The 27,383-nt window shown below is 36.7% G+C and overlaps 1 long non-coding RNA gene across 6 annotated transcripts in view; it reads left to right on the top strand.

Moving 5' to 3' along the window:
• Nucleotides 1-27,383, top strand: part of LOC102547510 (uncharacterized) — a 205,739-nt gene that overhangs the window by 105,528 nt on the left and 72,828 nt on the right. For 4 of the 6 annotated variants that reach the window (XR_015642490.1, XR_015642492.1, XR_015642491.1 and 1 more), the window contains 2 exons: nt 11,799-11,935; nt 19,435-19,691. This is a non-coding gene — a long non-coding RNA (uncharacterized LOC102547510). Of the gene's footprint in view, nt 1-11,798; nt 11,936-14,870; nt 14,952-19,434; nt 19,692-27,383 lie in introns of those variants that run through there. The other 2 variants (XR_015642494.1, XR_015642493.1) reach the window with 2 other exon arrangements.

Here is a 27,383-nt window from a genome sequence, read left to right as displayed (position 1 = left end):
TTTTTTTTACATTTTATTCTCACATTCTGGAGTATCTTTGACATTTCCATCAGTTTCCGTTTCTTTTTCTTTTTCTTTTTTTTTTTCTTTTTTTTTTTTCTGGAGCTGGGGACTGAACCCAGGGCCTTGCGCTTGTTAGGCAAGCGCCCTATGACTGAGCTAAATCCCCAACCCCCCATCAGTTTCCTATATGTGTTTTCCAGGGTTCAATTAAGCATTTGTTAAGTTCTTTTCCTGTGATTTCATTGGTCTCTTTCTGTTTTCTTTTTTTAAAGACCTTGGGTTTTTTTTGAGAACATCTTTTTATTGTTTTTTGTAAACCTCTGTGTCCTATGATTCATCTAGTTAATCCTCATTTGTACACATTTATGGGGATTATTGAATTTTAGACAAAAGTATAGTCTTGATCATTCATAGTGTTGGTATTCTTGAAGTGATATATTGGCATGTGAACTTCCTTTGTTAGTTTTGGTTTTGTTGTGGATGGAGAAGGTTTGGCAATACGAGAAGATGGAAAGATGGTTGGGTACAGAGGTTGGAAAGGGCTTGGATAGAACAAAGTCAGATGGGCAAAGGAGGCTGGGTTGGAATAAAGGATGTGCTTCCTAGTCCAGGTGTAGTATATTGGAGTAGAAAGGTCTGAGTACAAAGTTTTGGTACAACATCAGTCAGTGCTAAGTTTTGTGGGATAGACACAGCGTGTGCAAAGGGGAGAACACACTTGGTTGATGCACTGGTTGTGAGACTCAGGCTAGATCTTTCTGACTGTAGAAAAGGAAGAAGTCATGGTTATTCACTGGCCTAGACCTTGGGGAAGATGTAGAAATCTGGATAACAAGAGGGATAGTTGGGCATAATATAGAACCCCTTTTTAAATACTCTAATAAAAAGAAAACCTGAGATAAAGCTGGACAGACTCCATTCCCCTTATCCTTACCAAGTAAAAGGGTATGCATGAAGTTGACACACAGTTATACAGTTTGAAGCAAGAAATAAAATCCCAAATCCATCATGATTGTATCATGACAGGAAAGCAAAAGTATAAAACGTGGCTCCCTCTGTATTAACAGATCAGGTAAACCAATGCTAGCAGATTTTTTGCTTAGAATGAAAAGTCAATTCCCATTTTTTTGTGAACCCTGAGAGCTGTCCAGTTGTCATTGTTTGTAGTTTACAGTTAGAATTATTCCTCCTACTCTATCTGGTAGCTTTGAATGTTGGCTATTTTGATGTGGAATTTCTTGAGTGCGTATATTCTACTGCTTGCTTGAAAAATTCTGCCTCATCATATTACATAAACTCAGTAATCAGCAACTATTTTAATATGGGACCACCTCAACAATAACTACCTTCACAAGAATGAATAAAGACTTTCTATGTCCCCAGAGTGCTGGTTATATTAAAAATATAAAAGATAAATTGGGTTTTTCAAATCTTGGAATAATATTGCATTTTTATAGCATTGCCCCTAAAAACCCAGCAGATAAAATTGTGTCTGGAAGTGCAAAAGGCTGAATTTTGAATAAAGGAATTTGTGTTCATTGTGTGCAGAGCAGAGAAAGAAAGGGGGGGCTGTGGGCAAAACCAGAAATTTCACCCACTACCCAGGCTGCTTCTTATTAGTATTAATTGCAGGCTCAGTGTTAAGTCAAGTATGTGGAGATGTGAGTCCATGAATAATAATGGCACTGAAGCACAATAATTAATAGAACAGAATGCTCCCCAAAGAGGAGACCCCCACTGTGGAGGCAGAAAAGACGTCGTCTTTCATAAGAGTCTGATATGGACATTTGAACTTTGATTTTTAAAGGTGGAGTGAGGTGAAATGAATTCCACTTCATTAGCAATGTGGAGTGAGGCAAACAGACTCTAGAGAAGCAGTCTTAGTTGCTAATGCCCAGATCTCTCCAGCACAGCCAAAGCAGGTTCTCTCTCCTGATTCTTATTAACATATGGAGGGCTTTTTGTTTTTACTCTTGTTTTTGTTTTTAAGCACAATGAAATTATACAGCCCTGTTCAAACACAAAATACAAAGGTTAGTCACCAGCTTAGAAGCTTGTAAACATGTGACCATACCAACAATGAGAACTGTAACCTGAACCTAACCCTTAGGGTACCCAACTTCAGTTTTGATTAAGCAGTGGATGCAAGTGAGTTAGCACATTTAGTGGGTTTTGTATGAAGTGGAAAAACAATCTCTTATTTGCTTTTGTTCTCTGCCACTTGAAAACATACACTTCACTTTGTCTATAGAATTTTCAATGAATTAAATATTAGATTTAGGTTAAGGTATAGAGTCAATAAAAGAAAGACTGCTATGTAGACTGGAATAACTAACTGCAAAATGATAAAAAGTATATAAATTTGAAAATTCTGAATAGAAACAGTAAGACTTTTAGCAGGCTATATAAAGGAAAGGGTCTGTGTTAAGAGCATAAATGGCTCTTTCAGAGGACCTGATTTTAGTTCACAGAATAAACACGCAGCAGCACATAGCCACCTATAACTTCAGCTCTAGGGGTCCTACACTCTCTTCTCTTTTGTATACTCTAAGACAGAGACAATTAATTAATTGGAAATGAAAATAAATGTAAAGAAGTTCCTTTTAAAAATATCTTAGTGAGATGGACAATGAATAATAAACTACTGGAAGCAATATGATCGAAGAGTAAGGCAATCGCACGGTGTAGATTTCAAAATGAAACAAGATGATCGTTCCTGAACTAAAAAGTAACTTCTTCAAATGCTAGATTATACATTTAAAATTATATGATGTAAGCTTTTGTTCTAGGTTGGTATTTGTTGCTGCAACAAACACCATTACTGAAAACAACATGTGGAGAAAAGGTTTAATTTCGTATTATCAGTTATAGTGCATCCATGAAGGAACTCAGTATAGGAACTCCAGCAGAACCCAGAAACCATGGAGAATCAAAGAGGAGGCAGATAGGTGGAATTCAGGGATGCCTGTTGGAGCCCCAAGTTCATGCTCCTAACACCTCTTTTACTTACCTAGATCCTGACCAACACGTTAATCCTATCTGTGATGATGACACATTGGAGTGATTCACAGTATTGGATAGCTAAGACATCATTTGAAAAATGAAAAATAATAAACTGTTTCCTTGAGCAGGTTGAGAAGCTAAAACTACCACTGGCATTGGACACAGTGACTACAAGAGCAATGGTGTTGCCTTAGTGAGAGTAAGTGGATATGAATGAATTTAATGAAATGTGTTCAGGCGCAGGCAGAAAATACAGTTCAGTGCTCTGGTGCAGCACGATGCCCCAATTCTACCAACTAACAAATTTGCTCGAAGTGAAGACATCCCCACTGGACAGCTGGCCTTGTGTGAGGCCATCCACATAATGCACTGTGACAGAAATTACCATTATAAACAAATGAACATTTACAAATTGGGACAAGGGGGAATAGTCACAAAGCTAAGAAGGCCTAGAACCTTCTGATTGGAAACTGATTTTCCAGAGAAAAAAATTTTTAAAAGATTATAGACACTTCTAAAAAATGGACATTAAAATGACTTTACGTGTATACTAGCCTTAATTTTCAATGTTTTTCTATTTTCAGAAGAAACCATACTCTTAAAATAAGAGGTAGTTGCTATTTTGGAAGATTTTCTAAAACTTTCAAGAAGTATTATTATTTTCATATTAAATATAATATTTTTTAATATCTGAAAAATCATGTTTTAGACCTAACTTTGTGGGCCTATAGACAGATGCTTTCATGATTTATATTTGTGCTACAGATTAGGTCTCCTCCACAACACACATTTGTCACTGCCACTTGCATCAAAGTGGATGTGAGACAAAAGGCTAAAGCTTTCTAACAATTGTAAAGTACCTACCATGGCTAGATTTTGCTATTTTATATTTAACATTACTTAATTACTTAATCAAGTTGATAAGGAAAGTTTCACTTCAGATGAGACTGAACCAGAACAGGACAAAATTTTCATCCAATACTTAAGATTTCTTGTTGTTCACCCAACTTTCATTACCATGTATCAATTCTTTGTTTGTTTGTGTGTGTGTGTGTGTGTGTGTGTGTGTGTGTGTGAGAGAGAGAGAGAGAGAGAGAGAGAGAGAGCGAGAGAGAGAGAGAGTCTGTGAAGTTAGATTATATTCTCTTTGTATGATTCACTACTGTATTTACTACACACATGTTGTGTGAGATGGAACTGTCCTTCCTAGGGAGGAATAGAAGATGTATACCATTCTCAATGCTCATTCTTTTCATGAAAGCCAATCTTAGAACACACTCCAAGATGTTGGGTTAAGAACAAGTGCCTACCCACACCTCTTTGCCCAAACATATATATGTATGTGTATATGTATATGTATATGTATATGTATATGTATATGTATATGTATATGTATATGTATATGTATATGTATATGTATATGTATATGTATGTGTATGTGTATGTGTATGTGTATGTGTATGTGTATGTGTATGTGTATGTGTATATGTATATGTATATGTATCTGTATATATATATGTATATATATGTCCAATTTGATATATGGAAATTGTGCCTGTTTCTCAATTGTGAAATAAAGACACAGCTATCGTTGAAACTCTTCGAAATTAAATGTTCAAACCACATTCATTTTCACATCTCTCACCAGGCTTATCCTTGTACATAAAAATAATTACAGATTTGTAAAAAATATTCCTTAGGTGTCAATTATCTTGGACTGTGTAAAAAATTCTCCATGCTTAGAGAAGACAAATTTGTTTTTTCACAATTATGGAGGCTAGAAGTCTGGGTACTGGGTAGAAGATAGCCTGGGCTTAGGATCACCTCTTTTTCTGACGTACGGAAAGCTGCTACCCAAATCCTAAGATGCAGGCAGATATATGCCACGTTCTTTCATCCAAACAGACCTGTTTCTTTACATAAGGACCCCTCTTACACATTCCCTTAAACTTAACTACCTACACGGAGGTCCTCCTTTTAATAGGATCACATGAAACTTTAGGACATCAATACATGAGTCTAAAACAATAAATCCTGTCCCATCATAAATATTTCCTGCTTTATACAAGCTTGTATTACAAGGTTTGTTCAGAAGGACTTAAATCCTTCTAATCAGCAGAACTTATTTTTAATTCACACTAATTGTAGTTTTGACATAATTATGAGTCCAATTAAAAAATCAATAATGGAATATTGCTGATCATCCTGTCTCATAATAAATATATTTGTTGTTTTGTATTTTTAATATTTACTGTTAGACACAAAAATCACTGTTCATTTCCAGTTGATATTAGAAAGCTTACATATTTCTTATAACAGGGTGACAGAATTAGACAAAAAACACATGAATGTCATACTCAAACATGCCATGATTGCACAGAGTAATAGGAATGTAATAAGTTGATTAATAAGAGGAGGCCCACATTAAATATTCTAGGATAAAATATTAAGTAAACATGTTTTGGAGCAGTTAGTAATTCAAATTATAGTTCTATACCCAAAAGATAAGAATCCATTTTGAGGTCATGATAACCTCTATATCTTCTAGCTAACCAGGAGTGAAAAGAAACAGGAAACATGTCTGTTTCCTGTAGCTAGAGAATCCAAAGAGAAGTAGTCACACAGGAAAAAGGAAGAAACTGTCTTTAAATCTACAGAAAATACCAGTGGTTAAGTACACCAGCCAAACATCAGCATGTGCCATTCAGATGGGGGTCTTATTAATATTTAAATGGAAACTGAGTGGAAGCTAAGAACTCTGCCTCAAAGAAAAAGGACTATAATTTTCAGAATGTACACTGGCAAAGAATTGAAAGTAGAGAATGTCATTAATAGTCATTCCATTTTTTTTTTTGTCAGTCATAAAGACAAAGTTCCTAAAGTTATATTGTGTTCTGTCCTTAGGTAGTTTATTTCAGCTAAGCTAGATCACCATATTGATTGCTTCAGAAATCAACAGGTCCAGGTCTGTATAAGCAAAAGACAGGGCAGACTTTTTCAACTGGAAGGTGGTTGTAGGATTTCTTCCATCACCCAGGTGAAATAATTAGTCAAATTTCCTACATGTACATAATTTTTATTTTTATTTTTCTACCAAGGTACCTAACATGTGGGAGTTTGTCTCAGAATGTCCTCACAATAGCAGCTAAAATAAGGAGGAAAAGTGGGTGTAAACTTTTTTTCAAGGCTTTTAACAGATGAGGAGACAAATAGATTTACTCACATGTGTAAGAGTGAAATAAAGCACCATTCTGGTTCATTTAGTGGCTTGAAGCTTTGATATCGCTGTTCACTTGACGACCTTAAGTGAAAGGTCAATGTGTGATGATTTCAACAACCATCAGATGGCTCTGATCAGTACTGCCCTTGTGAGCATGTATTGGTGAAGCTCTGGCCAAAGCATGATATAACCACACCAAAGCAAGTGAGGTAGCTGCTTCTGTCTCATTGCTTCTCACAACTGCTGATGAGGTTCTGTGGGAACATAGGAACAGAATAGGAACAGAAGGAGGAGATGACAGGATGGCATTCTATATCACACAAGAAGAAAGAACGATCTCCTCACAGGAGAGATGTGAATAAACCTGGGGTGGGATTGCCTGAGGTGTGGCCAATAATTTGAATAATATCTACCTCTCTAGTAGCCTCTGGATTAGCCCAGCTTTGAAACACTTTTGGACTATATAGTTGAAAAAGAAGTGCTAGACCTTGTAGGTGTTAAGACCATTGAAAATCCTCAGTGAGAAGTTAGGAGCTGGGGTGAAGGCTGAGTCAGTAAACTGCTTGTTGCATGAGGAGAAGGACCAGGCTTTCATTATCAGGTTTCCACTTAAGAAGTCAGGTTTGGCACTTTGTATTGATAATCCACTCTGCTCTGGAGGCAGCAATGAGATTCCTGAGCCTTGAGATCCAGACGGTTGAGACTCTCAATGAAATCCAAGTTCAGTGACAGTCCCGTGTCTAAACATAGGGCAAAGAACAATTGAAGAAACATGTTGGTCTGTCTTCTTCATTGTTTACCAACACAAACACAACTTAAATACATATGTATATACACACACACACATACACACACACACACACACACAAATACATAAAAGGGGAAAGAAAGCAGGTAGAGAGGGAGAGAAGGGTAAGGGAAAAGGAGAGGGGGAAAGAAATAAGTAGGTTTTGCTTCTAGAAGCCATTTCTGGTCTCATAAAGAAGCAGGACATGTGTGGTTCTATGCTTCCACCTCACAGAAAGGTGTCAGGACACCACACAGGTTGGCAAAACACAGAGGTGACAGCCTATGTTCCTTTTTTTCCTGTTGCAATTTTTGGCTCATGGGTGCCAGCATGCCACTGAAAGGAGATAAAAGTCAGCCTAAGATGAGGACCTCATCCTGTGCTTCTCCAGGTGAGATGATGAGGGGCTAGGGCAAGGCTGTGGTTCTTAAGCTTCTGGGTACCCAGATGTTGCTGGTAACCTTGAAGACTTGAGACCTGGTGCTGCAGGCCTGATATGAGCACCAGGATGGGGTGAATACGCCTTAGCTCAGCGTGTTCCAGAAGCCCAGAGAGGTTTACTGTGGAAGACTTACATACATGCTGCTCAGTATGAAAGAAATCGTTTTCCAAGGCAGTCCTTGAAGAAGGAGAAAGTCATTGTTTATCCATACTGCTAATTCGTGATGAAAAACAAAGGCATATGACTTACTGAGAATGGACCAGAGATTAAATACCTTCTGCAGAAAGGAATGTTCAGGAAGGGAAGCCTCTAGGTTAAACCCTGGAACCCTATTTAGATACCTACCTCATTAGCATGGATAATTCTGGGTTTCTATTCTATGTGACCAGTTGTCATAATCCACTTAGTGGGGTGCCATGGTCATGTGCTCCAGGACAGGAATCTGGTCAGACCAGATTCAAACACCTACCATTCTCAAGTATGAGAATTGCTGGGGTTCCTTACTCTGCTTGACCTTAACAGTTCTTCTACCTAGTGACATGATTCATTCCACCCCACAGACATGCTTAAAGCTAATGTCATATTTTGGCATGTTGATAAGCCTGAATTTTAAGATCACAGAAACTGTCCAGATTTGAAAAGTATCTAAACTATGGCCCTTGGCTATATTATGCCAGCATATTGTCTCATTTTCTGATGCTGTAATAAATAAATACTTTGACAAAGTTAATTGAATGGAGAAACACATATTTGACTCACAGTTCAAACTTAGAGCCCATCATTGATGAAAATCCAGGTACAGGAACTTGAAAAAGCTATTCATACCACACATGGAGCACAGAGCAATGAATCAGCGCATGCTTCCCAGTGCTCCGCCTGTTTTATCCTGCAGTTCAAGGCCAGCCCATGATGTTGTCCAACCAATATCCAGGTTTATTCCACCTCAACTAACCTAAATAATATTATGTCTCACAGGTATCCACAAAGTCAACACTTTCATCCCAGGTAATTCTTAGTTGTATTAAATTAAGTGTGTGTGTGTGTGTGTGTGTGTGTGTGTGTGTGTGTGTTTCAGGAAATGCTCATGTCTGATATCTTCTGGTTTTACATGTATTCCACTAGCTTGCTTATTCTATAGGCTCAGCAAGGGTACTCAAAAGGCATTTTCGATATAGCAGTATTGAAATTTAGCATGGCACATGGTATAGTAGGGATATAGAATGTAAATAAAAGGCTTGTGATGCAAGGACTGGGTATGATCTTGATTTTTTGGAAGGTGGTAGGGACTTCAAGAGGTTGGTCGATTGAAAGTCACTGAGAAGGTACAGAAATCTCAGAACTTACCGTGGTTGGTCTCTCTTTTGAATGTGAGACATTCTGAAATTTGACTTTTCACCATATATCCCTCACAAACTAACAGAGCCAACAGTCCAAGAAAAGCGATTCTTAATATTCTTAAAAATATAGGTCATAGTGAGGTTTTTCTCTTAAATTTCGAGGTGATTGTGTCAGGTATTCTGTTAGCGTAATGGAAATCTCAACAACACCCTGCTTTTGGAGTAGAAGTGAGAAAAGTGTCCTCTATACCACTAACCAGATGTAATCAGCATATGCATATGTTCAGCATACACATATGTTCTCAGAATATTTATCAACCACCTGGGTGTGAGAAGGAAATATACGTTCAAACTGCTTCTGGGAAAGTAGGTAAAGGGAGAGTTAGTTACTGCTTCCAAGAATGGTTTGCATTTCTGCTTCTCTCTCCCTTTCCTTTCATTGTGGTCTAAATAATTAGGCAGAACACCATAATGACAGTGTGTGTAAATTATTAAGATGCATGTTCTGTTTTTAGCTTTTTTATTTCTGTGAAGCCTGTGCTTTAGCAGTACTGTTCTTCAGGCCTACAACAGAGATTCCTTCCTGTCATTTGTGCCCTCATCATGCAAATACTATTGTCACAGCCCCATCGGTCCCAGGTGCCATCCATCTTCAGCCAGAACGATTGCTTTATTACCACATTCATCAATTTGTGCTCTGGGCTCCAGTTAGAAGTGACTTGGAAAGACAAAACTGTTGCCTTAGTAATTGAATATGAAAGTCTTATTAGGCACCACTTTCACTAATCTGAGATGAAAGTCACTAATGCGATATGACTCTAACACTGAATAAGCAACAATAAATTCTGATACGATGTGAATATTAATAGATGCAACAGGAGAGTGTTAATATGTTAATGTGGTGAGATATTGCTAACGAGATGTGAGGATTGCATTTGAAAAGCATTAATATCACCTCACTGCAACTCCCTAGATTTGCAGATATCTTGCTCTAAGACAGCCTCTGTCTAAATTCCAGAAATAAACTGCTTGCTTTTGGAGTCACTGCCACAATAAAAGCCTGTCTTATTTCAATGTTCCAAATGAAGAAATATAAGTAAACAGTTATTAAGTGCATTGCTCTTTGGCACTCTTTTTCACCTATTGATTGAATCACATAAACTATACAAAAAATATGAGTTAATAGTTGCTTGGGTAACAACACAACTTACCTACATTCTGGGAAGAAAGAAGAAAGAGCGGGAAGACACGGAATTGAGTTCTTCCTTTATCACAAGGCACCTCCATTTCCACTGTTCTGTTTCCAACCGTCCATGCTCCAACCTTCTGCAGGTACTTTTCTATGTTTTACTCTGCCATACCCGTGCCAGTTCCAAAGGCAGTCACACACTAGTCAGTGAATTGGACGCTTCAAATTAAGCTACCTTTGGTGTTGTTCCAAGTTTTCATCCATTTTAGTGTTCTAATTTTGCTATAAGTCACATGTCTCTAAATGTCTGACTAATGTTCCAGTACTGTGTCTGAAATCACTTATGTTGACATTAAGGAGTGGCTGAAAATCCTGTCTTTACCTCAGAGTTTGGAGTTTATGGTTAGGTAGTCGGAGGTAGTACCTTCAAATATCCAATAAAGCCTATGTACTTGCTTGCGTGCATGCATGAGTGCTTGTATGTGTGTGCATATGTGTCGGTGGTGTGTGTGTGTATGTGTGTGTGTGAGGGTGTGTGTGTTTGTGTGTATGTATGTATGTATGTATGTATGTATGTATATACGTGTACTTGTGTATATGGGTAGTATGTGATGCATGTATGTAGTAAATTAAAGTTTTATTTTATATAAAATTTACTTGCTAGACAATTTTCAAAGTCAATGCTTAGTGTAATTAGGGTCAATCATGAACCATTTTGAAGAGTTTACTTACTTAAGGCAAACTTGTAACATTGTTCCACATCTTGTCAGTCTACCATGCCTATAAAGACCTCATAGACTGCATTAAAGTTCCATAGCATCAGTCAACAATTGCAAGTTACTGTCTACTTATGTGTTATTCTGCATTAGACACTTCTGATTACAAAAAAATAGCAAAACGTGGCTGTTCTTGTACCTAAAATTTGTCCATTTCCCTGGATACATAAAAATACCTATGCAACATTAAAATATGAAATAAAAATTCATAATTCAGAATATGGAGTACAAAGTATACTACATTATATTAAGAGTCGGAAAGATAGTGTCTTAGGAATCACAATTTAAGAAGTCAAGTTTTAGGGGTTGGGGATTTAGCTCAGTGGTAGAGCGCTTGCCTAGGAAGCGCAAGGCCCTGGGTTCGGTCCCCAGCTCCGAAAAAAAAGAACAAAAAAAAAAAAAAAGAAGTCAAGTTTTGTGGACAGGATTGTCTCAAAACACAGCAGTCACAAAGAAAGTTTTGAGTGTGCTTACTGTGCAATATACTGTTTATTAAACAATAAGGTAAGAATTTGTTTATTTCAAATCAGGGCCAGAAAGATAATTCCATGGATAAAAGTGTGTACTGCTTTTACAGAGACCTTAATTTTGTTCTCAGCTCTCACACCAGGCAGCTCAGAGTGACCTGTAAGTCCAGCTCCAAGCCATTAAACATCCTCTTGTATTCTCTGCCAATGCATGTAGTTACATACACCCATGCACATAAGTACTCACGAGCGCGCGATCACACACACACACACACACACACACACACACACAGACGCACGCGCACACACGCACATACACATGCACATGCAAAAGCACATATTTACACAGACACATGCACAAGCACACATTCACACATAAGCACAAACACACATTCACAGACACATGCACAAGTACACACTCACACACATGCACATACATACAAACACACATCTCAAAGTATTTATCTAAAACTTGAAAAAGCATAACCACCGTGACTGAATCTAAAGCAAAACAAAACCAATAAAAACTACTTAGCTGTTTTTTCTAAACTTCTAATTTAACTCTCATTTACAGATGAAGGAATTGAAGTCTAGCAGTGCTACATGGAATTTTTGAGCATGGCACACATACAAATGTTCTCCAAAGCAAACCAAGAAAACAGAAAATTGATGGTTGGGGCCTGGGATCATGATTCTACAGTATAATCTACTGTAAGTCTTTCTTAATGGAGGAGGATATTAGAATTTACCAACATGTTGCCCGTCATCTTATCATGTAATTGTAGGGAAATCATATACTCCAGAGAATTCTGACTACTAATACTTTAATATGAAGTCAGATAGAGAACATTTTTTCAAGTGGTCTAATAACATCACAATTTCAATGGTGAGTTGTAGATTCTCATATAAGTTCATGTCCAAATCGCTTATGAGTCCTTTGCAATAGTTGCTATTGTGTAGAATTTTATAAATGTTAAGTGATGTAGGTTTTCTGATTACAGGCAGTGCCTTATCTGCCTAAGACTATGCAGTTCTCAGTTTTTCTTGTCAACCTAGAATTATCTGGTGAGAGAAAAAAAGTCTCAGTATCAGATTGTCTGGATTGGGTTGCTTTTCGAGCATGTCCAGGTGATTGTTTCCATTCCATTAGTTGGTATAAGAAGACAAAGACTGAAAATGAGTGGTGTCACCATCTGGATTTGCTCCTGGGACTATAGAAGACTAGGGAGTGCTAGCTAAGGATGACATATGCATTCATTTATTCCTGATTCCTCTAGACTGTTGGTAGGATCTGACTGCCTGCTTTAACACCCTGTGTCCTTGACTTCTTCACAGGGATGGATTGAAAGCAGGACTTTTGAGCTAAAATAAAGTCTCCCCTAGATATAGTTAACATATTTTATCTTAAAACATAAAGAAATCAGAATAGACTACACTCAAAATCCAGTTTGAATTATTATTTGTTGTATTCTGCGACATTCACATTCTACCTCTTGCATTCATTCAAATGAAATAGCTGTCCATAAACACTAATATTTGAAGATACTGCAGCAAGGGTAGCAACAACATCATATTGCCAGTTCCTAAGCACAGTCTTCACGTACAATTGGCACAGTAAGCTTCAAGTATTACTCTCAGAGAAACCAAGGAGAAAATAAAGGGAAGCAAAGGAGCCCATGATTCATGTGGTTGAAAGAAACAAAGCTGAAAACAGAGAAATATAGCCAGTGATAGTTTATTAAATAAAACAAGTAACTAATTTAGTCAGAAATGTTCTTTGGCTACAATCACTTTCCTTTGAAATTAGCTGTTAATTCAAAATCAAACATCTGTTGTGCTGAAATTATTTATACATAAAAAAGTTTCAACCAAGATTCCTAGTACTACAAATATGCACAGCGGGTGGAGGCTATGTGTGTTCTCAGTAGAGGACAATGGCTGATACTTTCTTCCTAGAGACCTTCCAAAACCACCTACACTAAGTCATTTTGTAATAGTATATCTGATAGAAAATGCCAGGCAATGAAATTCTCCCTTCTCATGACACTGTTTTATACTATGAAGTCCTAAAGGGACTTAAAGACTCTGTCATGCACCTCCATTCATCCTGCTGTTGAGGACACCTCTTTTCCAAAAGTGCTAATAACAAAGTTGATTCTAGAGATCAGGGAGCAAAGTTGACTTTGAATAGACACATATGTCTGATGGGAACAAAAATTGGAGAAAGGACTCAGAATATAGCTTTGGATAATAGAATGAAAGTCATCCGGAGTTGTTATTAACCTTTATTTATCCAGAAATTATAACAGGAACCCTCAAAAGCAGAAGGTGATCATTCTTTCTTCATAACAACTTTCTAACACACTCTAAAATCGACCATGTGTTGGGTAGATGATAAGCCTTTCAGAGAACTTGAGTTAAGTTGCTCCTATACACAGTATTTTGGTGTAGTTATTTTAGAAAGACCATTCCTTATGGTGGGTAAGCCAATGACACAGGGAGGCATTTTACTTAGAATCAAACATGTTAGGAAGAATTACCCAATTCCTCCTAACAAATTACTTTCAGCTTTAAGAAAATAGCCCAGCTATACAGCCATCTATTTCTGTTTCTGTATTTCATTGGGCTGGGCTATACAGCAGTATATGTAACTATGAATGTACGTACATAAAGCTCTATTTTTATCAGTCTGTCTTCTTTCTATGTATCTATGTATCTACATATCTATCTATCCATCCATCTATATATCTGTCTCTCTGTCTGTCCATCTGTCCGTCTGTCCATCTGTGTCCATCCATCTATTTATCTACGACCTGTCTATGTATCTATCTACTATCTATCTATCTATCTATCTATCTATCTATCTATCTATCCATCCATCTATTTATATTTGTATCTGTGTATTTATCTATTTATCTATCTATCTGTCCACCTATCACCTATCAATCTGTCTATCTATCTATCTATCTATCTATCTATCTATCTATCTATCTGTCTGTCTATCTATCTTTCATCTATCGATCCATCTATTACCTATTAATCTATATATCCATCTCTCATCTATCATCTGTCTATCCATCTATCTATCCCTCTACTTACCATTTATCCTTCATTTATCACCTGTTTCTTCATTTGCTGATTCATCTCCTCTGCCATTATGAATGATTTTATATTTATGTTAATATGTATACTGTCATTTTACTCTAAACTTTTGTTTAGAGTTCTCTGTGTTGATACAAGTTAATTAATGTCATTTAAAAATATCAAAATCCTCTTGTTTACTGGACTACTGACTGAGGCACCTTAAAACGCCTGCATTTTAGAAAATTGTAGTACACACATTAGTATGAATCCCTATCATCAAATGTTCAAATAACATTTTCTAAAGTAAAGAAAAGACAAGTTTAGAAGCATTGTAAAATTGTGAACTTTGTTTAGTTTCCTGCATTTTATTTACTATTGTAGCAAGCAGTGAAAGCAAATTAAACTACCTTTTAGAGTTTATAAAATTCATATTCATAATATTTTACTGAAACATGCTTATCATAATGTATAATATTGTTCATCTGAAAAACATAATGTCACAATCTTGTTTTTAATTCTCTAATTACTATTGCAGTACATTAATGTTTTTTCTATTTTTCAGACAAAATTGAATTTTCAGATCCTTCATTTACAGAAAAAAAATCTTACAAGTTTGTGAACACTTTAATAAATTTTGTAGCAAAGTCACCAATCAGCTTATTGGATAATGATGCAAGGAATTTTAAACATTTATTTTAGCAGAAAAAAGGCATCAGTTCCTTTGTGATATAGTATTTTAAGTTTTTATTAAGAACATTATTACTTTTATAAATAAAGTAGTCACATTCATGCTCTGGTGGCATGCTGTGCTCAGTCAGTTCAAGAACCTTCAAAAGCTATAAGGGAAGCCGATACCTGCTCCCTGAATTGTCTTTGAGTTCCTTGATGATTTACTGTATTTCCTTTGTCCCAAAATATCTCCATTTGCATGATATTGACACTTGGTACTATATAATTTTGCTCTACTCTGTAACCCTGCCACATGGTTTCCATAATCTGTTAGGTAAGAAGTCTTTGTTGGTGTAATCCTCAACATTTTCTTCTTAGTTTTGCAGTCTACACTTGTTCACTGCTGATGTTATTATATGTTAATTCTTTGATTGTCCTGTCAGGTTCCCTGGAAACGATCCTGTGGTGTTTGGATGGAAACTGTCTAATACTTATGAATTAATTTTCAGGGTGAATAGCACCCACACACTAAGACTTCCATCAATGAGCATGATACAGATTTTCAGTGATTTGACAATTATATTTTCTTATTTCAACTATGTATTCATAATACTCATTCCTAGTTTCTTAATCAAAGCTATGAGTTGTTTTTGATAATGTGAAATATTTATCATTTATACGTAGAAACCTTACTAATTTTTTATTAATCTCAGCTCTTTATTTTCAAATTTTAATTGTTTGATAGTTTCATGTACTCATACAGTGAATTTTGGACATTTCAACTGCTCATTTCCTTCTCACACCCTCCCTCCTACTAAAACCATTCTTTTATACAAAGATTTTAAATTAATCACATTCATTCTTCCTTTCCTTCAAACCCACCGCCCTTTGTCTCTTACTGTCATTCATTATATTTTACTGAGAGTTCTCTGTTTGCACTGGCCATTCCTTTAGGAGATGAATGGGAGCATTCTACAAACTGAGTTTTCTTGGCATGGATATTTGTGTGTGTGTGTGTGTGTGTGTGTGTGTGTGTGTGTGTGTGTGTGTTTGTGTGTGTGTTATTGCTACCTGCATTTTGATGATTGCAAAGATTTATGCTTCAAACACCCACATCTATCTTAGCTGGTTCATCTTTTCCATTCTCTTTGGTAGTGATTTTTCTGGAGCACATTTCTGTATCCCTCTGAGCCACATATTTTAGAATAATATACTAGTTTTCTTTACTCTGACAACTTGCTTCCCTTTGCTTAAAGTGTTTACTGGGTGATATTGAAAATGCCCACTTCGTTTCTTTTGTCTAGCCTTTGCTAGGATAGATCTATCTTTTTAAAATTCTTCTCAATTGTGGTTTACATTTACTCAATATAAATAGTAGGTTTTCCCCCCTTTGACTGTAGCCTCTAGGTCTAAATTTTCCTTTACAAAACTACAATCTAATACCATTATTTCCTCCTGCTGCAGTTAATTGAAAACTCAAGCTATTAGAAGACCAGTTCCACACAACCATTGCTTTTATTAGGAAAGTAATTCTTTCTCGAAACTCAGGGATGTATTAAATATTCTACGTGCTATTTGCTATCTCATTGCTCATTTCACTGATGGGAAACGCTGCTGGAGCCATCCTATACCTCCTTTCCAAAGGAAGCATCTACTCTGATGTTCACTCTCATTTGACTTGCGCCAGCCTCTTAATTCCATTCCATCCAGGACTTATAGATGTCAAGCTTTAATATTTTAGGTTTCTGCTTACATTTGTTTATGTTACCATGTAGATATCTTTGTGCTCAGCAAAGACAGGCAGTAATCCTTCTTCAAAAGTTCATTCTTTCCATTCTGGGCTGAACACTGAACAATCGGACTTGTCTTTATCCTTCCAGACATTGAAGACCCATCAATATTCGTTAAAACTTAGACAAAGTTTATATAATCATTTTATTATGTAAATGTCTAGGTAAAATTTCATAACATTTTGATGAAAAGAAATAGCAATACTATCCAGTGAGGATGAAAAGGATTTTCATGATAAAAATTGGACAATAATTCTCCTGTGTCAAGTGATCACTAAATTGATAATATCCCAGTATTAAATGTTGTACTCAAGATGAAAACACCAATGACGTTTCACAGAAAAGCAAAGGTCTTTTTTTTTCTTTTTTTGGAGCTGGGGACCGAACCCAGGGCCTTGCGCTTGCTAGGCAAGTGCTCTACACTGAACTAAATCCCCAACCCCAGCAAAGGTCTTTAGAATGTTAATCTACTTTAACTGCTGTGAAGTTTTAAACTATATTTTAAGGCTAAAATATATAAATGCGTAATGAATTCCTGCGGAAATATTTTGATGTAATTTTTTATTATGGGTTTTATTCTTTGTATTTTGGAATTTTCAACTCATGTATAAACGTTATTTTAAAATGTCTGAGTGTGGGGTTGGGGATTTAGCTCAGTGGTAGAGCACTTGCCTAGCAAGTGCAAGGCCCTGGGTTCGGTCCCCAGCTCCGAAAAAAAGAATAAAAAAAAATGTCTGAGTGTTAGGACCTTACAAAAGTACTGCTAGGAGGAAAATTAGATTCATCCAGGAATGAGCCACTTTAATGTGTGTTCAAAGTAGAGTGGCCAGCCTTCAAACCATTTACACACAAACAACAAAAATGCACTCAGTAGTCTGACAATATAATATATTTGCTAACTAAAAAGAGGTTATTAACTTGAGAGTTGAGGAGTAGAAGGGGTTTGTGGGAGGGTATCTTGGAGGGGCCAAGGGATGAAAAATAAGGGGAATGAGATATAAGTCTCCTTCAATTAAAAATAATTATAAATTTAAGAAGAAAATATATAAAACAAGACGTGTCTTTGCGAACCAAACACAAACAAAAATTCCCAGATTAAATACCAGGGACATCACAGCACCACAGCCTGTCTCCAGCATCACTGAAAAGTGAAGACGTAGAGCTGTTAGACAGAAAGACGTAAATGCAATTGAGGCTCAAAGTGTGTCAGTCATAGGCAACAGACATGTAGAGCTGAACTTGAGTAGTCTACCTTCTGTCTCATCTTCATGAATTACCCAGGGATGTGGACAGGATTTACACCACAAATATTGGCAAAAGCTAAAAATCACAATCAGGCTTTGTTTGTTTGTTTGTTTCAAAGGGACCTTGCAAGATGCATGGCCTTATTTCTTCTTTCAAAAGAAGATAAAATCCAGTCATGTCATCTATAAGGCCAGCAAGCAAAAAGTCTAAGGATCTCCCTTCTTAGACCTGTGTCAAACCTCTGGCACAATGGAAAGCAAAAAAACCTTACAGACACTATCAGAGGCTTTCTCACACACACCCAGGGTGAAAATGTAATTAGTAAAAAAATGCTAGGTGCAAACATTGTGGGCCAGTACTATTCAATCAGAAAATGCTGATTGAGCATATATAAGCACAATCAAAGCCTTTATTTAAATAGGGGTTACAGTCCTAATAAAACACAAAGGGAAGTAGGGGCATAGGCCTCTTCTACAGGTAATGAAAGAAAAAATTAAACTCGTCCAATTACATCTGGGGAAAAAAATCCATTACCTATAACAGAGAGAGGACTGCCCCAGGAAAACTCAGAAGCAAACTAATAATGAAGGCACAATGTCCTTTCAACAGATTCTAAATGAGCTCTAATTTTCTTATATCCACCATTCCCAAACTATATAAATTTCAACTAAGCAGAAAAAAGTGACATGCTGGCACAATTGTTATTCCAAACAGGCCCAGCTGCTTGCTCACCTTAATTAGACCTAGTCCCGAAAGGGAGCCAATCTTTCCTTATTTTCTTCTATGAGTTAACGTGATTTTCCTCAACTTTTCCTTCCTAATAGATTTTGCTGTAACCTTTCAGCAACTGTCACTTCAGATCCTCTCCCAGGGGTCACAGACAAACTGGTCTTTGGCCAAACAAGACTTGAACTCAAGCGATAAAGAGCAAGAGAAAATGAGGGTGCTGATCTATCTATAGGGAAAATATTGGCCTTAACTTCATTTGGATTCCCATCTGTCATATGTGGTGTGTGTGTGTGTGTGTGTGTGTGTGTGTGTGTGTGTTGTATGTGTATGTTGTGTATGTGTGTATGGGTGGGTGCACACATGTATGCTAATACACAAAATTAAGGAGTGGCAAGAATTACAGATCATTTTCCCCCATATTCCAACAGATTTAAAGATCATTAAAGTAAAAATGCTTTAAAAATCCAAATGCCTAAAGTTTTATCAGAGTGCTTAGATGGTTTTAAAGATTACAAATATATTTTAATCCCTCTAAACAGCTGTAGCCAGTCAAAGTGCTCTCATGGATATCCTGTTTTACTGGGCATTATGCCCTTGAACACTTAACATATCTTCTAAGACTGCCTTTATCTCTAATGTGGTCTAGAAGTCCTCCTTAAGCGTTTCTAAAAGTATTCTGTCTTCTATCCATAGATGCTGCCATTTAATAAGACAGGAGCAACTGCAGCATCCTCAAAGAAACAAAAGTATTCAAGATCTCTCATACATTAATTTGGGCACTATTGAAAGGAGAAAAAAAGTGGACTTGGTGAACCATTTGATGCCATGAACTGTATATGATCATAAACTCTGGCCTGTACCTAGCAAAGTAGATAGTGCAAGAGAAATGTCAATATTAAATTCAGGCTCACAACAAAGGAGAATGCTGACAGCATGCAGCCTGATGTGAGGTAAGTGTTAAAGAAGTAGGATTGAAGAAGAATTCAGAGAATTGACTCGATAGAAAGACTACAGATTCTTCATAGAGAAGGTAAAGTTTAATCAAAGTTTAAACCTGAAAAAATCTTAAGTAACATTTGGAAAGGCAGATAGGCAAAGCCCTGCAAAGAAATCTGATAAAAACTTGAGAGCACGTATAAGCAGTCTGTGTTCCAGAGACTGAGGAAAGGTAAAGCTGCTTCTGACCACACATTCTGCACTGATTCCTTGGCTGAAGCTGATAGTACTTATTGGCCACCTGATTTAAATTCCTATATTGCCATTCAAATCCAGAATCTTTATTCAACATTCCATGCATATAGATCATGTCTTTCCAAACAGCAGTAAACTCCTGAGGGCAAGAATAGCATATGATATTCTTTATGTCCCCACAAATGCATTATGCATTTGCCATTGCCCCCAATGCATTAAGTAAGCAGAAATATAAATATCATCCACATTGATGAAAGTACGAATACCAGGAGGTGTAGGAGAGAAAGGAGGAGAAAATGTAGAGGAGTAAGGTGGGAGAATTGGATCAGCTGTACAGGCATATGACAAGCCATCAGAATGAAGAACTCAGAAGCAGGGATGAGTGTCTCCAGCAATGGTGTACTCTGTCCTTGATGGTTAGACAATAATGTGAATTATCAACTAGCATATTTCCATAACACAATTAATGTATTTGAAAAATACTTATTTCAAAGTGTTTGACAAATCAGATTAAAACAATTCAAACAAAATAGAAAAAGTCAAGCTTAAATATCTGTCAGTAATAATCATCGTCCTCCACCTCCCCCTTTTCACAGTGCCTGATTAGTTGTATCCTTCTTAGCAATATCTGGAGATGATTTAATTCCAAAACCCAGATGTCTCCTAGGAAGTTATTTTTAGAAAACCAGTCACTCCTGAGCATGCACTTTTATTCCAATCCATTACCAAAGTCTGTCAGTAACATGCCCAGCATTCTTCCCCACGAAGCCTTCTTCGTTCCCTTTCTCCTCTCCTTGTGTCTGGCTGCATGTGCAGGAATCATGTGCTGGCAATACCACCTCAACAGCAGCAGAAGTGCAGTTTGGGAAAGTGTGACTATTCCCGGAGTTAAGTTGCCAGACAGACATTTGCTCGAATTAGCATAAAGAGAAAAAAAAAGAAAGAAAGGAGAAAAAAGTTGTCACATCTGTGTATGTGGGATGTCTTTGGAGTGCAGAGAGAAAGAAAACAGAGAAGAGTATTCTTTCAAAAATTTTCTGTAAAAATTTTGCCACCCATTACCATAATTTTGGGGGGTGTGTGTGTGTGTGTGTATGTGTGTGTGTGTGTGTGTGTGTGTGTGTGTGTATCTTTCTACAAATTCACTAAAAGTGAGAGAGAGTTTGTGTCAAATGGGTAAAAATACTGAATGGATAGGCAGAGCCAGGTAGGCAGAAAGAAAGAGGTTGCTAAGTTCCTAAAGTTTAGAAGGAAAGGGACTATGCAATCAGCTGACAAGTTCAAATAGCAGACTATTCCTCACACCCCAGAAAAGACACAGGAAAGCACAGGCCTGTCTGTGAGTGAGTTCGCAGTAAATAAGAAGCTAGGAACTACAGCTGAGACACTGACACAAAATATGGCATCCCAGCTGGAGCCTACTGGGTTTAAACTGTCAAGTGAGCACTGGGCACAGCCACTTCCACATTTTCAGGATCATCACACACAAACAACTACTGTGACTTCGATGCGCGTTGCACATGATCACACGAGTCCGACTGCTCACTGATTAGGGGTGTTGCGTCTTTCATCATGGCCCCATTAGCATGCCAACCAAAACAGAAGCAGTTAGTCCGGTACTAGATGAAGTGCTCAAAGCTCTCATATACAAATTAGAAAGTCAGAGACAATAAAGTCACACAAGTACTTGTGCACACGTGCTCACACGCACAAAATGCATATATGCAGTGAGACCAGTAATAATATACACAGAATTGTCGAACCCAGGTGAATGAAAACACATTCATCCTCTAAATAGGTTTCAGACATTTCCTAATCTCCAATACCAATGTTAACAAATAAGCAACAAATTAATTAAAAAAAATTCAGTCTTAGAAGATTTTGTGTTTTCTCATATTCCTACCTTAAATTATTTAGAGAACAGGTGTAAATAAAATCCATAGGACGATTCTTTTATAAAATAGTCATTAAATGAACAACATTTATACTCAGGATTCTGAAACAAACTCTTTGGAGATTACATGACACATAGATGATAGCTTTTGTCTCTAGGAATTTGAGATCTGAAGTTATCAAAGATCATCACCCCCACCCCTTCCGTTCTACCACCTTCTTTTCTTATGCTTTTCTTCTATTCCCACTCTGGAATGAAGTGGTAATAATTGTTTTTTTCAAGAAACATGGTAAGGTGAATTAGCTATGCTACCAACATAGTCCAATGACTTTCTTCACTGTAGAATAGCTCTGCACAACCCCTTTCGAAAAGACCAACCTCCATTGTCTTTCATATCACTTCCCTGCAGAAGCATTATCTAAGCCTAGATTCCATGTTTCTTTTCCTGGTTTTCATCATGGACCTGTAATTAAACAGCCAAAATGTAGCTGAACAGCTGTGTACCCTGCTAGAATGGACACTCATTGAAGGACCAGACTTTGGCTTCTTCACTTCCCTCTTCTCAGTTCAGTGACCAGTTGAAAGAACAAAAGCAAGGAAGGATATATATGTAATTATTTTACTTCACAAATGTCTTGGAGGCTAAGAATTTTAAATGATTCCTTTATATGTGATAATATTGTGCAATTGGATTGTAGATTGCAATTGTGAACTCCTATCTCTAAAAGACATACCTTTTCCTACTTATAAAATCCTTCAAGAATCTCCATCTTTCATTGTTTCAATTTATGCCTTTTTAGAATGTATTCAGTTTATATCCTGCTCACTGGCCGACCTCCTGGTCACCCCCTCCCACAATCCTCCCTCTATCCGTCTCCACTTCTCTAAGATACCCTGGCACATCAAGTCTCTGAGTGGCTAGGTGCTTCCTCTCCCACTGAGATAGATAAGGCAGCCCAACGAGAAGAACATATCCAACAGACCAACAAAAGCCTTTAAGATAGCCACTGTTCCAGTTGTGCAGGACCCACATGAAAACTGAGCTGCATATCTGCTACATATGTGTGGGGAGGAAATAAAAGGCCATCATACAGAGAAGTCATGGCAGGAACTCAAGGCAAGAATTAAAGATAAGAACAGAAACAGCAGTTTTATTCAAACTGTCTTGCTCCCATGGCTTCTCAGCTGACTTTCTCATACCATCCAATTCCAAGTGACCAGGGCTGGTCCCAGGGCCAGGGTACTACACTATCCTATCAGTCATTAATCAAGAAAATATACTGCTAATGTACTAATACGGTAATCAGATTAAATATTTTCTTAACTTTGGTTCCCTCTTTCTAAGTATATCTAAGTTTTCATCATTGTACTTGTGAAATTTTCATTTTCTTTTGTTCTTTTTAATTTCTATTACACATACACACACATATGCACACACACACATACACACACACACACACACAGAGAGAGAGAGAGAGAGAGAGAGAGAGAGAGAGAGAGAGAAAGAGAGAGAGTGAGAGTCCTGATAGGTTTTTCTGTTTTACTTTGCTTGTTTTTGCGTGTGTGTCTTTTATTTTCCATATGATATATATCACAAAATTTTAACATCAGTTTGGCATACGCCAGCTTCATAAAATAGCAAACAATGAATAGACTAACCAAAAAAGAAATAAAATGAAAATAATAAAGCTTAAAATGTATTAAGTATATGTAACATAACAAAGTATGTAGGTTTTAGTAAGCAAACTGAAGAGACATTATTTTAGGAAAAAGGAAAGGGAGGGAGGAAGAGTGGAAGGGAGGAAGAGAGAGAGAGAAGACAGAGGAGAGAAAGAAGTTCATGTTTTTCTGCTTGCCTTTGTAAGAAAGAGGGTTGGCATTTTGATTTGTATAAATTTCCAAACTTCAGTATTAGATGCAGCAGAGGCTGAGGCAACAGCACATTCAACATACCCAAGATGAAACACATTAGAAATCCATAAAACCAACCCAGTGTCAATTTTGTTTAAATTATTGCCCTTCAGCATCCGAGGCATCGGCTGTGTTTAGTAGCACAGAATAGGCTACGATGCTATTTCCCTGTGACTAGATGCAACTCTTATTTTGTGCAGTGTTCTCACATATCAAGTAAATTGTGTTAGCCATAGGGGGAAATTTCTGAGAATCAAAGAGAAATTCATGTTTTATAATCATTACTGGAGAATGGGAGGAAACAGGATGAAGTTGCAAAGAGCTGGCTTCTCTGAGACTTTATAAAAGCTGAATTCTAACTCTAGTGCTCCAATAAACTAGGTGCACGGCTGACCTGGAGCAAATGCCTATACTCTTGTAGGCCCAAGGTTTTTATCATAAAAAGCCAGAAGTAAATTAGTTACTGCCTAGGAATTCTGTGTTCTAACTCTACATGATGTAAAAGCGTAACTAGGAAGAATAAAAAACAAGAAAAACTCCCCTGGGGAAAGTTATCCTGACTGTTTTTATTTTTTTCTGCTTTCCTCATCTAAAGATGATTTCTCACCAAGTTAACATTTTAGATGATCATTTTTATTATTTATGATATTTTGCTGTAGTTTTTCCCTACTACATTGTAAAATATACATGTTTAGGGAACTGCTGCTTAACCTTAGTTCATCATTTATAGTTTGATGCATTACGAATTCAGCAAATACTGATGCAACTAATTAAACAAAAGTAAACTCATATGAAGTTTCATTATTATTATAATTGATTTGTAACGGAGTAATACCACCTTATCTGTTACTTTGTTGACAAATTAAGTTAAATATTTCTTATTTTTACTGCATTCCTTGCAGATAATTTCTCACTTGCAGGAAACAAATATTTGACTTTTTTCCTTTCTTTTTGCTCTTCTGCATAGAGAAATATTTTAAATTAATGCATTTAGGACTTGCTTTGTTTCTGTTGTGGTTAAATGTTTAATTGAAAAAGAATAATTTATAATGTCTAATTGCCTTTTCCAAGATCAATTATACCAAATTAATACTGGGCACAGACAGGAAATTCACTGCAGTCCTGCCAGATTGGGTCACTTGATTCAAATAGTGCCTAGAAGCACATCTAGATGGGGAGAGGAGGATTATACTAATAAGCAAGGGAGGAAAGGAATGTGATAATATGTAAGGAAGGGGAGGAGTATGCTAGTAAGCAGAGGAGGGAATGAGTATGCTAATATGTAAGGAAGGGGAGTATTTGGCTAATAAACAAGAAAAGGGAGGATAAACTAATAAGAACAGAAAGAGGAAAGTATGCAGATATTCAAGGAAAGGAGACGAGTAAGAGTTACAAGCTTTCTTTCAGCCACAGGGTTCAACATCACAAATGGCAAATGGGTTAATTAAGTCAGAGAAAGATTAGTCCTTAATGAGTGTAGGTAGGAGAGAAAAAAATGAGTAAATTTACTTCTCTAGGGTCTGCCTTATTTTTCTGCTTCCAGTCATGAATATTTAAGACTTAGGTTATCTGAAAATCTGCAGAAAGCATATGAAGGACCAGCATGGACATAGGTGCGGTGAGCATAAAGACAGTGGCTGGAAAATCTGAAATTCAGCCAGTGACTGCAACTTCTTTCAGGATAATTTGAAAATTGAATTAAAAACATAGATTACAAGTTCTTGAAATCAAGAAATGAAGAGATGAATACTCAATAAACACTAGATGAATGATTTATGAATTTAAATTTTTACATTTGTTTCAATTACTTAAGAAGGAGAAAGAAGATCATTACTTTAATTTCTTTCATATGAAAAATCATGTACTGTATGAATTCCAGTCACTTTTGAAAGAAGAAAATGTACCAGCATTGGGTAGTAGTTTTCTACTTGGAGTCTAGGTCAGGAGAGTACAATACTCTGAAGGAGGGAAGACTTTATTTAAAAAGACATTAGTAAATGTTTTAGAGGATCAGTTAAAAAATTGGCCTGCTTTTAACTGCTTTATGTGAAGATGACATATAAAGGAAATCATCAGTGTTCATCGGATTAATGGTGCATTCTCACTGAGCCTCAACAAAGTCTTAGACAGAAGATACATAAGAAAGTGTCGACGTTTGCTAAGCATGGTGGCCAGAATTGAGATCCTCAGTATCCACATGAATGCTAAGGGCATAGAGGACCATGTATAATCCCTAGAAGTAGAATTTTGAGACAGAATTCCAGGAGTAAGATGACTAGCTAGAATAGCTGAATGGATGAGCTCTGTGCACTGAATACATGAGGTCTATGAGACCATGCTGTAGTAAGCAAGAGTGTACTAAGAGAAACATCCACACCCACAGGATCACATGAAAATCACATGCAAAATACCCTGTTACATAAATACAAGTGCCCACACACCAAGCAGACATGCATGCATATAGACCATGTGGCATACATACTACACCACACAGAGATACACAAGCAGAAATAAAAGAATTCCACTTGCTTTAAATTTTTGTGGTTATCTGTTGTTGCCAGTTTTCTTAGTGTGAGCTCTGTGGGGATGACGGCTTTAAATTGTTTGAATTTAATGACTTACTCCAGATATCAATTTGATTCTGATACAGTTTATTTTTTGAAATGTCTATATATGAATTTGTGTCTCATAAATGAGTTGTGTTTCTGTATTGTCCACATTTGAAAAGATCTATGCAGTTTGATTATTGTAATATATGTATATATGTATGCATATATATTATATATACATACGATGTCATTAAGATCTAAAATTTTATGATTCATAGAACATGTCCTCTTCCAATATAACTCAGGAGAGAGAGAGAGAGAGAGAGAGAGAGAGAGAGAGAGAGAGAGAGAGAGAGAGAGAGAGAGAAAGAGAGAGAGAGAGAGAGAGAATCTCTTTCAAACAGTAGATAAAAGACACTATACTAAGGTCACTATGTCTTCTAGACTATACATAATCTTCCTTTCCTGCAATTACGAGAGGAAATTCAGATACTCCATGTATGTTCTTGGTAGAAAGACTAATGAGGTGAAGCTTATCTTTATAGTATGAATAATGATTCTAAATCCAAATGTTACCAGTGAGGAATATTTACAAGTTTGATGGAATTATTGTTTTATTATTTGTTTAAAAAGATTAAATGTTGTTTAACAAGTTACGTGTCTAGTTGACAAGACATACTGTTTGGATGGTTCATTTTCTCAGAAATGTCTATATGGTTGGTGAAATATATTACCCCTTCTGTTTATGTATGCATATGTGTTAGGAGTTTTTATAGAAGAATTTCATATTATACTAATCAGATTGGGTGACAGTTTCTTTTACTCATATAGGTGCCATAATGTTGGGCAGAGTCTATATAAAGGGTTGTTTATGTCGCCTACTAGAGCTAGAATACCATAGTTATCTGGAGTTTAGATATTGTCATTTTTGATTCTTTTCTTTGGAAACTTATTGGCCTTCAGAAAACTAACTTTGACTTGGGTGGCAATGTGTCATTGGATGTCTTGCATCTTTAGCAAGCAGGAGGTGGGTTTCAGGAACTCTCTATTTCCATATCCGTATCAGACAATGTTTGTCACAAATGTCTTCTTGTTTT

Source organism: Rattus norvegicus, chromosome 18 (assembly GCF_021556685.1).
Source record: "Rattus norvegicus strain SHRSP/BbbUtx chromosome 18, alternate assembly SHRSP_T2T, whole genome shotgun sequence".
Classification (NCBI taxonomy): domain Eukaryota; kingdom Metazoa; phylum Chordata; class Mammalia; order Rodentia; family Muridae; genus Rattus; species Rattus norvegicus.
The sequence above is the reverse complement of the archived record's forward strand: the minus strand, read 5'-3'. Positions and strand labels throughout refer to the sequence as shown.